Here is a 15,893-nt window from a genome sequence, read left to right as displayed (position 1 = left end):
CTTCTTCTTCTTCTTCTTTTTTTTTTTTATTTGTTATCGTTGCAGCAATTACACTGTAAAAGTGCTGCCCAAGATTGATTGCTCTGATCTGTAGTTCAATTGTAAATTAGAATACACATCCCCCCAGGGACACAGGGCCCCTATTTGTGATTAAGAAAAAAGCCCCATAATAGACTAATAGCTAAAGTTCTCTCTCTTTTACTTTCAGGCAATTAGCTTGATGAAATGGCCTCTTTTTGTGTACCCTGGAAGTGTAAACCGATATCATAATGAAGTATATGATGTTTATTCTATTATTTTCACCTTGCTGGGTATGCAGGAATGTATAAGTCATGGCGGCTTTGCCTGGTACGTTTACTGATTCACAAGGAAACTCGTTCTTAAAGATGCAGTGTGTGCATTTTGAGGCTTGAGCTAAAGCAACCCCTAACTGTGGGCTCACCACCACACAAAAGACTTCCTACTAAAGCAGAAAACATGGAATTTCTCAAGTAATGGGAAGAGCGAGATTCTGGTAGTCAAGAGCCATCTAGCTGCTGGACCCCTCTGGGGTGGGTGAGGTGGGAAAGTTCAAATGGCAGCTCCCTCAGGCTCAGTGAAGACCCCAGGGTCCTTTAGCAAAGGGTTCGGGGGTGACTGGGCGCCCGGCGAGACTCCAATTGACTGTGTTGGAGATGTGTTCTTCATCTCCGCTAATGAGTTGCGGGATCCCAATGCCATTTCTACTCTTGGGTGGTTGAAGCTGTTACTACAGAAAGTTCTCCACTTTGAAGTGCACTGTGCCCTCCCCCACTCCAAACGTCTTGTCTTTTCAAGATCCAAAACTTTGATCTCCTAAGTTGACAAGAAAACATTCTTTAGCTTCCTACATGCACCAGCTGACAGAGGTTTGGAGCAGCAAGCCAATGAACACAATCGCTTGTGGCTGGCCCATTTCAAACATCATTTGTGTTGTTCCTATACAGTATTTTAATATTTGTTTTCTTTTCATTCATGAGGGCCTCAAAAGGAAAGGAAGGGGGGAAAGTGTCTCAACTAGGCAAGAGAGAAATAGGAAAGAAGGACAAACAAAACAAAACTATCTTGACGTAAAATGGTTTATGGTGAAAAGATAAAATAAAATAAAATAGTTAATAGTGGGTTTCTTATTAAGATGTTAATTACCAATCCATGGGCGCCTGGGTAGTTCAATTGGTTAAGTCGCTGTCTTTGGCTCAGGCCATGATCCTGGTGTCCTAGGATCCAGCCCCCCTCAGGCTTCCTGCTCAGTGGGGAGTCTGCTACTCCATCTCTCTGCCCTTCCTCCTGCTTTTGCACTCTCTCTCTCTCTCTCAAATAAATAAACAGTCTTTAAAAAAAAAAAAAAGATGTTAATTACTGTTCCGGTTCTAGGTTCCAATTCCCAGCCATTCATCAATAACCCAGCTGTTGGGGTGCCTGGGTGGCTCAGTGGGTTAAGCCTCTGCCTTCAGTTCAGGTCATGATCCCAGGGTCCTGGGATTGAGCCTCGCATCAGGCTCTCTACTCAGCAGGGAGCCTGCTTCCTCCTCTCTCTCTCTCTCTCTCTGCCTGCCTCTCTGCCTACTTGTGCTTTCTGTCTGTCAAATAAATAAATTTTAAAAAAATAATAATAACACAGTTGTTACTACCTACCAAACATTTTCTGGGCTTATGTTGCTGAATAAATTCACCTCTGTCCTTTTTAATACGAATTGCATTTGAGTTTCTAGAAAATCATATTTATAGCAAAAAGATCTCATTCATTTTTTTAGTATTGAACTAGACGTGCATTTTTAGATTTGTTATATTTTAATACTGATGTGTGAGATAGTTTTTTGTTACATATAAAACATGTTTGCCTTTCCTCCCAGTTACTCTAGCCACTTCCTGGCTAAATAAAACTTTTTGAGAAAGTTTATTACTGTAGCCTGAAAAGTGATTCTAAGGTTATATAATTTCCAAGCGTATGACAAAATGAGCTACCCAGAAATATCCCAGGAAAATTCACTTTGATATCTTTCTTGCTAAACATCAAAGGTTTTGCCAGTCTTTATTTGGGGACTGACTTTCTCTTTTTCAATATTTATATACTGAACTGCTCTGTAAATGATAAACCTGCAGTATAATAATTGTAAATTTTCATTGCTCCTAGAAATGTTTGAATGTCTAGCTGCTACATTGCTGCCATATTTGAAATATGTTATTGTAAACTTTCAAGTGACATTGAGCCTGGGAAGGTCTCATCCACACTCAACAGCATTTACTTGTAGAAACCAGTCGCATTTTTTAAGAGTACATTAACTGTATAACTACAATGCCTGATATTTACAAAGTGCCTGATAAGTTTTGAAGTTCTTTCGTATAAATCACATCACATACATACTTCTATGAGACAAATGAGGCAAATAATTTTATTGTCAGCCCAAAGATGGAAGGAAGGCAACAGAGGCTCAGAAAGGTTAAGGGACTTGCCCCAAGTCACAAGTCGGCACACATGAAGTTGAACCTTGTCTCTAGGCATTTAACTCCAAAATCTGAATCCCTTTTGGAAAGTCATGCTGTCTTCATACTAGCTACACAACCACCATAGGCAGTAGCCCTCCTGAATCTCAAAGCTCGTACAACAAACAAGTCTGTGAACTTTAACTGTATCTGGGCAAGATTGACAAATGAATGTAAAGACACACACACACACACACACACACACACACACACACCCCTTGATAAAAAGGAAGGGAGAAAAGGGAAAGAATTCTGCACCACACTGTTACCTACCTACCTAAATATAAAATAAATAATCTATATTTGATTGCTAACATATGCTTAGACTAGGTAGATACCAACCACAAAACTGAACCAATTACCTAGGTAATTCAAATTTGAGGGACAGGGGGAAGGGCACTCTTTCCAGGAGACATGGGTTTGTATCTAAATTTTCCAGAGATCTGGTTGAATCATCTCATCAGACTTCTTTCCAAGACCTTTAGACATACCACACCCTCTGTCTTGACCTTATCTCATGTCACATACTCCCATAGAACTAATATATCCCTGACCATCAATCTGGAATTAGCTCAAAGATCACTCCTCCATGGAGAATGGTCCCTGACTTCTACCTCTAGCTCTGTTTCAAATGCCTCTTTGATCTGATATTCAGAAATGAGCCTCCTTCATCCTCAGAATGGCCTCTCCCATCCTGATGCCAGTGAAGACAGGATTTGGATCTAGAATCCAGCTACAATCTCTTCCAAGGGTGTGCTGGACCTGTTTCCCAAAGTGTTCCCACTGTCAAGATCATAGGCATACCAAATGCCATGCTCAGAACCCTGAATTTAACAAAGCAGCTCTGGGCTACTCTTTGCCAATGAAAAGCCACTATGTTGATGAGGACTGGCCACTACTTTGCTGGAGTGGCCTTGAAGTGGCAACTACATCAGATAAAACATGCAAAGCAGAAAGAACCCACTGGAATAGGCAAAATCAATGACCAACGCACAACAACCATGATTTTCTATGAAGAGCTGTTCCTACCTGAACATGAGAAAGGCCCCGGAAATGAGCCCCAAACAAATGGCCCCAAAATGAAGAGTTTATAAGTAAGTATAAATAAGTCCAAATCCCAAATGTGACATTACTTAAACTTATGGGAGAAATGAGGGGATGTATCATTATTTCATTCATTCATCTACTCTTCTGTTCAATAAATCACTCAATAAATTCTTATTGAAACTTGAGGAGATCACAGAAACAGATATCACCCTTGCCCTCATGGAACTCACAGTATAATAGGGGAGACACAGATATATAGTCCTACCACTGAATATAAGATTATATATATAATGCATGCAAAACTATGGATAAAATGGGACTCTTGGTGGGAACTTCATAGAGACAAGTATATAAAGTCTTAACAGAAATCCGGAGAATGAGGTTATAGATGAAAGTATAGAGAAAGGGTGTGGGAGGGGCAAGGAGGAGAGCATTTGTGGAAGTGGAATGTGCAAAGGCCCAGGGTAGAACACAGCTTAGCAAATTAAAGGGCTATTTAATGGTCCAGCAAGACTGGATCCCTGGGAACTAGAAATAAAGTGGATTGTGACAAGGCTGAGGACATGGGTAGGCTGGGCCAGACCATACAGGACCCTGTAGGCCACAGGCCACAGTAGGAATTCTGGATACCACCTGAAGCCCAGTGGAAAGCAGCTGAGGGTCTTCCAAGCAGGAAACGCTGGTAATCACATCTGTAGGAGGCTAGAGGATGATAGTGTTTTTACATTCTGAACGAGGAACCTCAAGTTTTAAGGCATACAATGGTTTTATTTCTCTAGCGCTGGCTACCAACCATGCTTTAAGGAACCACTTCCCCTTTACTATTAGAAAATAGACCTCTCTCCTACCCACGTGCTATGTGAGCCCAGCACCAGGCCTGCCAGTGTTGAGTAGGGAAGATCTGACATAACAGGTATGATGTCAGAGACCTTTTGAGTCTGTTCTAAGAAAGAGTGACTCCCCTTGTGATAGCAAACCATTGCTCAAATGCAACACCAGAGCTAGAAGACCGTATCTAGGCTCTGAATGAAAGGAGCTCGCCCAAAGATCCTGAAAGTTGTCACTCTCAACATCTTAAAATGCCGACTGTGGCTACAGGACATGTCCCTGAGTCCCTTTCCTGCACCCTTTGACCTGGCCAGGACCTACCCACTTTGAGCCCCTGCCCTGTAGGAGGCTCCCTCCTCTTCCAGCATATTTGAGATGCCAGCCTGATCAGACCTAGAGAACAACACCCAGAATTAGGGCAGGATACCGAGGCGCCTGGGTGGCTCAGTCAGTTAAGCGTCTTGGTTTCAGCCCAGGTTATGATCTCAGGGTCGTGAAATCCAGCCCTGTGTCTGGTTCCAAGCTCAGGGTGAGATCTGCTTAAGATTCTCTTTCCCCACAAACCATGAGAGCCTGTGAACACTGAGAAACAAACTGAGGGTTTTGGAGGGGAGGGGGTGGGGGTTGGGTGAGGCTGGTTGTGGGTATTAAGCAGGACACGTATTGCATGGAGCACTGGGAGTGGTGCATACACAATGAATCTTGGAACACTGAAATAAATAAATAAATAAATAAAAGATTCTCTCTCCCCAGAGGCGCCTGGGTGGCTCAGTCAGTTAAGCAGCTGCTTTCGGCTCAGGTCATGATCCCAGAGTCCTGAGATGGAGCCCCATGCGGGCTCCCTGCTCAGTGGGGAGCCTGCTTCTACCCCTTCCCCCTGCTCATGTTCACTCTCAGTCTCTTTTTCTCTGTGTCTTAAATAAATAAATAAAATCTTTAAAAACAAAACAAAACAAAACCTGCTGAAGTCCAAATAAGGTCTATAACTAGGATAACACTATTGAATCCTTTTCCTAATGTTGACAAGGTACTGTGCTTTATATGAACTGTTATCTTTGAGGAAACTGGGGAAAGGGAACAAGCGATCTTTCTGAATTATTTTTACAACTTCTTTTGAGTCCTAAAACTTTTCAAATAAAATATGATTACTTTTTTAAAATCAAATTTATGCACATTTACATTTTTATTTTTTACTTTCTTTGTTCTCATATGTATTTCTAAAATAACAAAGAGAAAATAACATGATTAGATATTGCTAACATACTGCACACGTTAGCATATGCACAACACTAGCATACAACGAAGGTAATGCCCTAATTCTGGGCATTGTTCTCTAGGTCTGATCAGGCTGGCATCTCAAATATGCTGGAAGAGGAGGGTGGTGAATTACTTTTGCCTGATTCAAGCACATCCTCAAAATGATGTTTTCATAAACAAAGTGCCGACAGCTACGATCTTATCTTCCCTTTTCCTTTTATCCTAATTCAGGTCAATAACAAGTATTTTTGCTCTCTTCGGCAGATTCCAGGTTGTGGAAGAAAAAGAGCTATTACAAGCTACAGGGCAGTGTTAGTGGGAAACGCACAAGAAGCCAGAGTGCCTTTAAACTTCTACTTTAGCATTATCTTAAAAAAAAAAAAAGTCCAATTTCAGGAAGAGATGTTTCAAATAAATAAGGCTGGCGTTTGCCCTCTAACCGTGTTACTGGAGTTTTTAAATTATGTGTTCAAGAGCCCACTGTTGGTTATATGGATAACAACGTGGGTCATTACATCAAAACTCTTTGAAGCACAGTAGGCAATTTTTCGACAATCAGGAATCTGAAAACTACCAACAAATAATTCATAGGCATGTAAATCAAGGTAAAGCTTCAGTTTGGCTTAAACATGTAAGTTCAAAAAGGACTCCGTCAGCATAAAAAGCTGATATTTCCAATACCATGCAGTTAATAAGGTTCCTGCAGTCCATACCGTGAGAATTATGAATAAGCCTGTACATATCATAAACATAAAATCTAATTCAAAGATGAATGATATTCCCCCATATTTATCCCTCTTTTTCTGGAAACTACATACCCTTTAGTAAGTGTACCTAAGAAGCACACCTGCTCAGAGGTCGCCCTCGTTTTGTGCTAACTTGCTTAAACTGAGTTCAGCTCAAGGTATGGCATGCAACATCATCTTAGCGACCCACAGGCTCGTGCGGAAGAGATTGGGCAGGATAGAGTACGATCACCAGGTGCAGGGAAAGATTGCTAGAAAAGCGCATCAGGGAAGGCCATCCATCTTTACTTTTTCAGGATAACATCCCCAAGCTGTAAAGACAGTTTCATTTAATAAAAAAGGAGGCCAAAAAATGCAAAAATGCCCTTAATGTTTGCCCTATCGATTCATAAATCAAAGAAAAAAAAAACTATAATTACCTCGGGCTCTATCAGGACTACGAGATTTCTTCTGCACAACCATTTCTGTGGCAGGAACAAAGCTTTATTCCAAAGGGGGGGGGGGGGGGGGCGTGAAATCCACTTTAAAATATCCCAAAAGAGATTAAAAAAAAAAAGCACAAGATTCTGTAGCTCTTTAATGCTTGCCATAGGCCAAATCGTACAATTAGAATCAGTCACTTTAAGTGCCAAAGTCATATAATGCTAATAGATCACTTTATAATGTGAGCACTTTTTAAAAGTCGTATTTAATTTTCCATTACTGCTGTACTGAATGCTAGCCGTGTCCGTCCATTCATAGCCTCTTCCGCAGAGAGGGAGGACACCGCTGGCCTGCTGGCCGAGGCACTGCTCGATTCTCGCCTTCTCACAGACCCAACCTGGAATTCCACAGTACACCGTTTTGCAACTCTCTCCCTAAATGTGTTTATTTTTATTTCCAAACCAAAGGATAAGGGTTCCTTTTGGTTTCATAATTATCTTATTAAAAAAAAAAAATACAGATCGAAGCAAAAGCCTCTGTGTCCGGCGGGTGCGCGCGCGCGCATGCGCAAGAGTGAATGTGCGCGCACACGTGTGTGGCTTTCTTTAAGAAAATGAAATGAAGCATAAAATAAGCCCTTAACAGTAACCTAAGGAATAAAACAAAATCATTTACAACACATGGGATTGTTGCAGGATATGTCAAGATTAGATGGTTTAAGGGCGCTATCCGGAATGTGGAAGCAATTATAATGAAATTCATGACTCATTAGCAAACATTCCATATTGTGTTTCTCATTTCTGGGTCAATGTTACTGGGAAATATAGATTTAAGTTTTAGATGTTTCATTGATTTTGGGGTGCACTTATAGATAGCTGGACCATACAGGGACATAAAGCAAAGACTCCAGGATGAAGTCCTTCCTTTCTCAGACGTAGTCAATTTGGTCCGCAAGCTAAGGATGAACCAAATAACCTCGAAAGCATGTTGGGAAGAATTAAGTTGGTGATAGGAAGGTTGTCTGCAAATGCAAAGTAGGACTTGCATGGTGCAAACATGAACGGCCGGATGTTGGGGGGATTTCGCATACGCGCTGCTTGGTATGCAAAATGCCTGGTGAACTCAAGTACCCAATACTGAACATAATGGGAACCAGATGTCTAACAGAGAGAGAAAAATATTTTATAACAATAAATGTGACATTGACTCTTAAAGGGTTTCTCTGCTTTTAAACAGCTTCCCTGTCTTCTCTCCCTCATATTTTCAAATGGTTTAAAGTAGATCGTGTAAAGAAATTATTCTCATATTTGAAGAGAGCTGTCTAACCTACCATGGGCTTCGCAAATGCATACAGGAGGAGAAATGATCTAAAAAAGATAATTTGGGGGAATTCATTTGTTTGCGAAAGCACTGTGCTCAGCATTGCAAAAATGAAATTAAGGCCAATAAAGCATGATTCCTCCTGCCCCTTACAAACTTGAACTAGACACGAGGCCATAAGATGTGCACAGCTGTTACGGGAGCATGGCAAAAACAAGCCCTGGGCAAGGGACATGAAGCGCCCTGAGAATTCAAAGGAGCAAGAGGAAATTCCTGTGGCGGGACATTCCACGAAGAAGGGTTATCCTCTGTGGAACCCACACACACCTTCTCCCCTGTCCTGCACCAACGCAGCCCTGTGGGGGCCTCCCACTCTCCTGCTGGTCACTGCAGTGGACACCCCACCACCCTGCTCTGTCTGTCGGCCTCTCCTGACCCCCTCCCAGAACAACTCTGCCTTGGCCATTAGGGTAGCCATCCTGAAGCCTGGATGTCATCTGGCGATCAAGTGGCGAGCTCTGTAGTTGAGCCTGGGGTCCACTTCCCACTCTGCCACTTACTGGTTGTGACCTTTGGAAAGTCACTTAACCAACCTCCTTCTATCTGCCTTTTCCCATCTGCAAGGCTAGGGTCATAAAAGCACATGTCCTCTGGGCTTGATGTCAGGATTGAATGAGATTCTACGCACAACGTGCTCCACCAGGTACCGCCATGAGGTCAGAGCACAGATAATACAAACTTTTTTAGCTCTTCTTCTGTCAAGCATCAGAACTGGTTTTTACAACAACAACAACAACAACAACAACAACAAAAATCTCAATTCCTTATTTTGGTGTGCCAGGCTGCTTAAGAGCTGATGCTCACATGCCTCTCCAACTCTTTCTCCCAGTCCCTTCTGTCAGACACCCAACTCTTCTCCAATCTTGTCTGTTTGTCATACCTCTGCCCGCCATGGATGGTCCTCCCTCCACCTACCTACCTAGCATATTTTTGCTTACCCCGCAGTCCTCTGCTCTAGCAGACCTCTCTGTGTCTTCTCTGAGAGCCCATGAAAGAATAAATGCCCCCTTAGCTAGACCTACGGTCAGAAGCTCATGGCTCATACAGATAGCACACATAAGTAAAGCAGCAAAGGGTAGTACAGCAGGGAGTGGTGGGGACTGTGCAAAAAAAAAAAAAAAGAAAGAAAGAAAGAAAGAGAGAACCGGTACCATAGCTAATAGGTCAGCCATGCCTCACTGTTGTCATGATAACATGAGGGCTCCGTATTGCCAAAACTTCCATTTTTTTTCAAGGTGAGACAGAAATCTACATTTTTACCTGAAATCTCTAGTTATTCCTTGTTGGCAACTAAAAATGTTTCTAAATACTGTAACCTTGGACCCACCAAAACCATCTGGAGACAATCGGGCTAACTGCAGACTGTGATTCAAGGATTTCCTTCCAGATACGCTTCTCCATTCTGGCGAATTTAACTATGACCTATAATTGTTTGTATATCCCCTTGTCCAAAAGACAATGCTCCCTGAGGCAAGGAGCATGCTGGGTTTGGGTTTTCTTCATCTTTCTGGTGCACAGTAGAATGGGTAGCTCAAAGAAGCATCTCAGTGAATTTCATATTGATATTTCCTGCGCCTAGAAGCCAGGGTACATGAGTTCTGCAGGTGGGAGATCGTTCCTATTAGGTCAAAGGGTCAAAGTGTTCCTGTTTCAAATAGTCCTGTTTCTAGAGAGGAAAGATTTTCTAGATATCGTTCAGCCTGGTCAATAGGTGACTTCCTTACAACTGTCTAGAACTCTTCCTCAAAGCTCCAAAGACCTCTCCAGGGTTAGCAACACAAAAGCCAGTTCTGACAATATAAACCTATCCTATAAACTTATTTCTGTACATAAACTTGATCTCCACCTAGTATGTGAGTAAGTACATGAATGAGTGAAATCTACCTGAAAAAGTCCCAATTTGAATATCAGATGTAAAAACATTTTAAAAACTGTCAGACAACACTGTGTGAATTTTGTTGGAAGGTGAGCATTCAGCAAATCCTGGACACAGAGAGGGACACGTTGTCTCTGAAACTGTGGACATGAAAAAAAAAATGGGAAAGTCTGGGCTGTGGACAATTTAGAAGATTCAGTGAAAGCAGTGACAGTTTTGAACTCTTTAAATGTTTATAATCTGTGACCCGATGATGCAACTTGTAGGCACTTATCTCAAGAAAATAACATGTAAATGTTTGGGAATATTTGTCAGAGCTTTGTCTGTAATACTGAAAAGTATGGGGGGCTGTTTCATGAGCAATTACAGAGGATTTAGGATTATGGTAACTAATAATCATAGGCAAAATCTATGGAGCCCTTACTTTTGTGGCAAGATTGTGTCCTGGGAACATTCGATTTCATTACATCACTGGACCACATCCTTATACCCATGTAACAGATGGGGAGTCTGGGACGGAGTGTTTAAATACTTTGCCCAAGTCACATAGCAAACTATGTGTCAGGCATTTGGACTCAGTACTATCTAATGCCAGAGTTTAAGCAGCATGTTTCACTTTCCCCATAAATATTCAAACGTCCACTGTTGTCACTGTGTAGGCCCCAAAATCATAATCTCGAAGAATATCCAATGACACAGAAAAAAACATATGAATCACTACTAAATGAAGAAAAGCAGGTTGCAAAAAAGTATCCCCTTGCTCAGATATTGTTAGGGGGAAATGTCAGAATCCCACAGACACAGCTCCACCACTAAGGGAGAATTTAAGATATGAATAAGAGGTTAGAGCACAAAATTCACCACAGGAATTCATGCCAGGATCCAAGGAATGCCTCTAGACTCCTGTCTTCTCTATTTGTCTCTTGTAAACCACCATCTCCAATAAAGTTTTAGGCTTCAAAGTGAAAGTTCTAACTCCACCTTGATGTGCTATCATAGGTCCAGATCCCAATATCATCTGATTTACATTAAGGAAAGGGCAGGTACCGGCCTAGTGAGGGCCTGATGGCCCAGACTTGTCCAGTTAGCTTGGGGTCAGAGGCTCTGGTTTTGCCACAGTTGTTTCTATAAAATAGCAAACAACTCGGAGGAAAGCACTACCCATCTAAGTAGCAATTTGGTTTGTTTTTTTTTTTTTTTTTTTCTGAACAAAATATGGAGGGAAAAGAGTAGCCCACGCAAAGGCCTTAACAATGTTTATACCCACAATATTGGTTTTCTTGGTTTTGCTTCTTTTGTGTGTTCTAAATTCTCTACGATGGATATATATCATTTTTATACTAAGAGGAGAGAAGGACTTAAACCTACAGGGGGATTTAAAAGTGAAGGTCTAGGGGCACGGGGCGGGGAGACTCAGGTGGTTGAGCATCTGACTCTTGGTTTCAGCTCAGGTTACGATCTCAGGGTCCTGGGATCGAACACTGTTTTGGGCTCCGTGCACTCAGAGTCTCTCCCCCTCTCCCTCTGCCCCTCCTGCTCATGCTCTCTCTCTCTTATTCTCTAAGATAAATAAATAAATCTTTTTTTTTTTAAGTGAATGTCTACAGTTAGTAATATCTGGAGAACAGAGACTGAGATGCAAAAAAACATCTCTTTTGTGATGATGGGACCATAGGAAACTCTTACCAGAGAAAGGTCAGCAGCTGAGCAGCAAAGCCCACCTGAAAGTTTGTGGCTGTGGACAAGGCCTCACCCTGAAGATAGTACACCATCAAAGCTGTAGCCAGTGGAGATGCTGGATGTTGGACAAACCAGGGCCCATTGCCCTGGGACGCTGCGGGACAAATGGCACCTAGATAAGACAAGTCAGAGCAGAGAAGAAAGGCATGAGCTACACAGACTATAAGACACGGTTTTAGAAGGCAAGAGACAATGGCCACAAAAAGGGAACCCAACATGAAGATACATATTTCAAGCAGTCAAATGAGGAGGGGGACTGGAAAAGGCAGGGAGAAGTCACATCTGAGAAATGGCCATAGAGAAGCAAAAAGTAAGGAAGGGGAATGGGAGGTAAACATTTTTCATGCACAGAAAGCATAGTGGTGACCAAGGGAGAAAGAGGGATGGAAAGATTTTGAGGACCACAGAAGAAGAATGTTGTTGAAAGGAAGGATGGTTTGTGGAATAAACATGAGGCAGGGGAAGAGAAAACAGGTAACAGGATACAAAGTTATTAAGAACAAATAAACAATATTAAGAACAAATGTTGGGGCTTGAATAAAGTTGGCCAGAACACCCACTCCAGAGTCAGGGAGTGTTAGCCTCTGCCATCTGACCTGCTCTAAAGCTCTCCAAAAGACAAGAGGCCACAGGCCTTCCTACCTGCCCTCTGCCTATGGCCTCTCCACACACGAGTTCATCTTGCTCCCCATTTGGCACATTTTCTGCTATCACCTCACGTTCTGGTGAATGGATACTTCATTCCTTTCCACTGATTACTTAACTGGAGCATAGCTCCAACTAGATGAGAAGTTCCTGGAGGTCTGAAGGTTGAGAACAGGTGACATCATGATTGGACATTTTAGCAGTTTGAAGGCACAGCCACAGTTCTGGAACATTCCTCAAATGCACAGGAAGGGTCTATGTGCCTTCTCCTTAAATCTGAGGTGACCAGACTGACTGGTGGACCCATTGTGTATGTGCGTGGGCCAGATCAGAAAGGAGGGCTCAGCCTCTACCTCGTTCTCTTTGGATACTCACCTGTGGAGCCCTGAGAGGCTGGGAAAGGAGCACAGGGATGAGCTGCCGTGAACAGTGACCAGGCATTCCGGCTGGTGGCCCGAGCTAAGGTTCCAGCAAGAGCCAGTGTGAGTCTCCACGTGTCAGTGGGAAAGCCTTAGAGGTGACCTGGGCCGCCTGCAGACCTCATCCTCACGAAATGAGACCCACCTGCTGAGCCCAGTCAGCATTCAGCACCATGACAGATAATAATAAAATGTTGCAGTTTTAAGTAAATAAATTTTAAGGGTATCTGTCCTACAGAAATGGAGAACCAGAACAGACATAGTTGGTTCTCAAAATATCTGTTAAATTTAATTTAACACCAAGGAGCATTCGGGTGGCCCAGTCGATTAAGCATCTGACTCTTAGTTTTAGCTCAGGTCATGATGGGATGGAGCCCCACCTTGGGGTCCACACTGGACACGGAGCCTACTTAAGATTCTTTCTGTCCCTTGCCCTTTGCCCCTCCCCCCCAGCTAGCACAGGCACAAGCGTGTGCACGTGGGCTCTCTCTCTCTCCCTGCCTTTCAAAAAAAAAAAAAAAATGTTTTTTGTCAATTCAACAGCAGATAAGGAAAGGCAGCATTATCTCTCGATCTTTTTCTCTCCCTTTGTCTTACCCTCCAGGCACTATCTTTTCGGTTCCCTAATCAGGTTCTTCTTGTATCCTGGTCCCCTCCCCACCCCGTTTTCCTCTCTCTCTCTCCAACTCTGGAATTCTCCCCTTTTTTTATGGCCAAGGGACCTGTAGCAGAGAGAGCCATGTTCTCTCCATACCTATAAAAGGCTTCTGTTTTCTCTTTTTGGCACGAACAAGCTCAAATCCTTAAAAAAAACAAAACAACAACATCAACAACAACAACAACAACAACAACAAAATGCTGTTCCCATTTTTTCATTCTTTACTGACTTTATTCCTCCTTCCTGAATGATCTCTAGGTCTTGTGCACACTTTTTTAGGTTGTAAAAACCACGAACAAGATATTCTCCCCAGGGATGATATTGGCTAGACTCTCAGCCCCTTCTGGAAAGCACTATTGTCTTGGCCACCCTCAGACTTCTTGTGCCTGTCCTGTCCATCAGCTGTAGGAGGCCAGACTCGCTTCCCCAGCCAGGACACCGGTCTGCGGGCTGCAGCTGCATCAGGGGCTTGAGTGGGAAGATAGCAAGCAGGGTGGTCAGGCCCCTCCCCCCAGCAGCTTCAAATGAGGCCTCCCAGGAGGGGTGCCCAGACGCTGTGGCACAGACACCACCTGGTCACCCTGCTCAGAGAGGGGGTGACCCGCACAACGGTCACTGAGCAGCTGATAAAGCATGGAGGCTGGGGGGACAGGCAAGAACCAGACCAGGAAGCTTCCCCGCCTCCTCTGTGGAAGGAAGGACCTTCCATCTGTGCTGCCTCTGAGGGGGTAGCCTGAGCCACCCCCTCAAAATGTCACCGGTGACAAGCCCAGGTGGGTGCACGTGGCCAGATTCTTGGCCTTGCATACCTGCACAGAGCTCTGGAGGAGCACACAGCGGCTCCACAGAGAAATGGAGAAGCACCCCCCAGGAATGGCAGGCACATTGCTACAAGGACCGCATGCCGGGCTGGCAGATTGCGCCAACGGCCGGCAAAGTAACATCATCTCAGGTCAAGGAAAAAGCCCCAGGGCCCAAAATAGCTGCCCTTCCCAGTTGCCACAGGGTCTAAAATTATACCATTGAAGATTTATTCCTTCGCACACCTCACTTTCATTGGGGGCCAGTTCTGTGCAGGGTGGCTGGGAGGTGGGTCGTGGAGAACCCACGAAATGTCTTCGCATGAAGGTGTAAAAGGCCTGCAGGGTCCACAGAGTTCTTTTGGGGGCAGGAACGGTGGGAGGTGTTGAAAGGGGAGGAAGAAGGCAGAGGATGTGTGGGTGAGGGAAACCAAAAGGAAACTTCTCCTATTTCAGGGTTTTACCCAGAAGGAGCCTTGCTGGCAGCTACCTCATAAAGCCAAGGCCTGAACAATTTGCCAGTAAATTTGAACCATGCATGTAAACAATGCTAATAATTTATTCCTTGAAATGCCTTTCTAATACATTATTATGCAGGGCTGCACATGCTTCTACTTCAAACTGCCTAAATGGAAAAAAAAAAAAGGTAAATTAAGGGGCAATTAGAAAGAATAACAAGAGAAGCATGGGAAATGCTATAAGCCTATCATGCCGGAAGGCAGGGGGAAGCTCCAAGCAGGTAATCAGATCATTTCAACCAAAGCCTCCATTTTCTGGAGGAAGGACCCCCTCAGAAATTCAGGAAAAGCCGTTTTTGTGTATAGAAGTTTGGTTAACCTAACCCCGGAGGACCAAGCAGTAAACAAAATAAAAACAAGCGATTATTATTGGAAATACACCTCTGGTCCCCTGTTTCAACTAGCGATAGCTCTGCCTGACTCCATTATCATGTTTTTAAATTCTTACTTTAAATAATTTTTTTTTCTTAAAGTAGGTGCCACGCCCAGCGGGGAGCATGATGCGAGGCTTGAACTCACAACCCTGAGATCAAGACCCCAGCTGAGATCAGGAGTCAGATTCTTGCTTAACTGACTGAGCCGCCCAGGCACTCCCCACCTGATTTCATTTTTATAGCCCTTAAGAAGTAGGCAATATTTCAGAGAGGTAACCCCCCCCTTCTGCCACCACCTTCATATAAGCCACTCCAGGGACAGGAAGTGAAGTGCCGTGGATGCCATTGATGAGCTTTATAGGCAGAGTCAGGGATAAAAATGGGGAACAGGGAAAACCAGGAAGGAGTAAGGCAAGAGGAAAGAAAGGTGTGCAGGGCTGAGAACAACAGGTTCCTTCCCAAATGACCAACATTTTGACATCATTTGGTAGTGTATAAAGAACTAGCTACTACATCATTTTATCTCCAATGTTCCACCTCTCATGAAGCAAGGAAATTTTTTTTTTTTACGATTTGATTTCTTTGTTTGACAGGGAGAGCACAAGCAGGGGCAGGGAGTGTCAGAGGGAGATGGAGAAGCAGGCTCCCCAAAGAGCAGAGAGCCCCTATGCAGGGCTCGA

The 15,893-nt window shown here is 43.5% G+C and overlaps 1 long non-coding RNA gene across 2 annotated transcripts in view; it reads right to left on the bottom strand.

Annotated features, from left to right (window-relative positions):
• LOC116861936 overlaps positions 1–11,890 on the bottom strand; it is a 52,998-nt gene extending 41,108 nt beyond the window's left edge. For both annotated transcript variants that reach the window (XR_004381562.1, XR_004381563.1), the window contains exon 1: positions 11,746–11,890. This is a non-coding gene — a long non-coding RNA (uncharacterized LOC116861936). The remainder of the gene's footprint in view (positions 1–11,745) is intronic.
• Positions 11,891–15,893: the final 4,003 nt, after the last annotated feature.

This window comes from Lontra canadensis, unplaced genomic scaffold (genome assembly GCF_010015895.1).
Source record: "Lontra canadensis isolate GAN:19392208 unplaced genomic scaffold, GSC_riverotter_1.0 scaffold211, whole genome shotgun sequence".
Lineage (NCBI taxonomy): Eukaryota > Metazoa > Chordata > Mammalia > Carnivora > Mustelidae > Lontra > Lontra canadensis.
This window is presented reverse-complemented; position numbering and strand designations above follow the sequence as displayed.